At 40.1% G+C, this 2,500-nt stretch overlaps 1 protein-coding gene across 1 annotated transcript in view; it reads left to right on the forward strand.

The window, feature by feature from the left end:
* The window catches only part of LOC137982366 (fibroblast growth factor receptor 3-like), a 42,345-nt gene that overhangs the window by 37,886 nt on the left and 1,959 nt on the right, over window positions 1-2,500 (forward strand). The window lies entirely within an intron of this gene.

A 2,500-nucleotide genomic window follows, 5' to 3' on the forward strand; every position in this document is an offset into this window, starting at 1 on the left:
AAGCTGAAATAGTGTAATAAAGGTGAAATCGTTGAAAGCCAATCAAATGCGAGCCTTGGATGGCGCAATTCATGGCACAGTTTTTCTGTGATGGCGTGATACGCGTGCGGTGCTTCTCGTAAAGTTCAGCATTTCGAATGTTTTTTCATGTATATTAATATTAAGTAATCACATGATTTTCTCCTGCAATTTTGGAGTAAATAAGCACTTGTAGATTTTTTCAAAGACTACAAATTGCACTCGCCCGTAATTTTGTGCGTCTGAAAAAATTTACGCGTGCTTATTTGTTCCAAATTGCACTCGAAATCATGCATGCGGTTACCCAAATAAAATGCACTTAATAGTGTGACTTTAAAAGTTACCATAGCAACACACAATATATCAAGAACACCCTATGTTTTGTTCCTTAATGTCTTCTCAGAAACGAACTTGGTAACCCCCATTTTTTTATCGCTCGAGAGTAATTCGTAGGCCATGTAGAAACGCTTACTCTCTGGAGTGGAGTCAGAGCTATCGTCACAACCGTAATATAAGGTCAACACTAATAGCCATCCGTCAAACTGACATTGGGCATTTTCTTACAATTACACGACGAAATATCCCATCTTAATATGAGAAGCTCATTGCTGTAAAAAGAATGAAAACCGGCAGAATTAGAGCTTTAACAAGAAATAGCGTTTCTAAGCAAAGCCGCACTGATCTACAGTATTTAGGTCTAAAAACCACTTTGAAGACGGCTAGCTTTTACTTGTTTTGCTGGGTACTAATAATAATACATAACTTATATAGCACAGCGCTTCTCTAAGATCCAGAGGCACTTTACAATAATGGTAATGTAAATACAAAATCAGTTGGATAATGGAATAAACATTAGTAAAAATCAAAGAAAACAAAAACTACAACTGCCTAAATAGATGGGTTTTAAGTTTAGACTTAAACGTTTGTAGGTGTTCCACTTGCCTAATATCGTCTGGCAGGGCGTTCCATAGTGTAGGCGCCCTGTGAGAGAACGCTCTATATCCATATGTTTTGAGATTGCCTTTAGGTACCATTAGAAGTTTCTTCTTAGAAGATCTTAGGTTTCTATTAGGAATATACTGTTTTAACAGTTCACATAGATACAGAGTACCTAGACCATTTAGTACTTTAAAACAAGAAGAAGTATCTTAAAGTCAATAAGGGCGGACACAGGCAGCCAATGTAGGCTTCTAACTACAGGTGCAACGTGTTCATATCTGTTAGTGGCTGTTAGCAGGCGGGCAGCTGAATTTTGTACATGTTGCAGTCTTTTAACTTGCGATTTCTGTAGGCCAGATAAAAGTATGTTACAATGATCCAACTTCGACGAAATAAAAACATGACTAAGTACTTCACACTGACAGTATGAAAGAAGCTTTCTAATTTTAGCTATGTTACGAAGGTGGAAAAAGGCAGTTTTACAGATATTATTAATTTGTACATCCACGGAAAGCACACTATCAAGCCAAACACCGATGTTCTTGGAAGATTTGCTAGCTTTAATAATATCAGCTCTGATCAGGATTGAATCTAGTGGAGGTGGAGGACGGTGGCTAGCAGTCAGGACAAGGAGCTCCGTCTTATCCCCATTGATCTTAAGATTGTTCACAACCATCCATTGTTGGACATCTTGAATGCACCTTTCAATTAATGATTTGGATTGTAAAGCATCTACAGGGTTGAATGACATGTATAACTGCGTGTCATCGGCATAGAAGTGAAACGCCATACCGTGCCGCTTGATGGCATCTGCAATCGGGGCCGTGTACATGGAATATAAAGTTGGTCCCAACACAGATCCCTGTGGGACACCACAAGCCAGCTTGTGCTTAGATGAACAATAATTCGCCACTCTGACGTATTGGAACCGATTTGAGGGATATGAACGCATCCAGGCCAGGGCATTACCTTTGACATCGTAGCGACACTTAAGTCGTGTGAGTAATATTTGGTGGTCAACAGTGTCAAAGGCCGCTGAGAGGTCCAAAGTATAAGAATGACACAAGCATTGTCGTCGATGGCTCAAAGTAGATCATTGTTAATTCGCGTAAGAGCTGTCTCCGTACTGTGTCCCTTCTTGTATGCTGACTGAAAAATTTCAAGCAGATTATTATCCTCCAGGTGGTCAGTGAGGCGCGAAGCTACTGCCTTCTCGGTTGCTTTGGACACAAAGCGCAGATTTGAAATAGGTCTGTGGTTGTGATAGATTTCATGGTCTAATGAGTCTTTCTTGATGACAGGATCAAAAAACAGCATCCTTGCAAAGGGCAGCCACTTAGCCGTCCTTGAAAGACAGATTGGTCATATTGACAAAACCAAGCAAGAGGACGGAAAAACAAACCGTCATCAGAGATCCAGGGATGGGATCCAAGGAACACGACTTTTTCGCCATGGATTTTACAAGTTAGCTTAGTTCAGTTGGTGGTGTTGGAGAAAATTCACAAAATTCAGGTCCATAGTATTGTTGTTCAACATTCATGGG

Source organism: Montipora foliosa, chromosome 13 (assembly GCF_036669935.1).
Source record: "Montipora foliosa isolate CH-2021 chromosome 13, ASM3666993v2, whole genome shotgun sequence".
Taxonomy (NCBI): Eukaryota; Metazoa; Cnidaria; class Anthozoa; order Scleractinia; family Acroporidae; genus Montipora; species Montipora foliosa.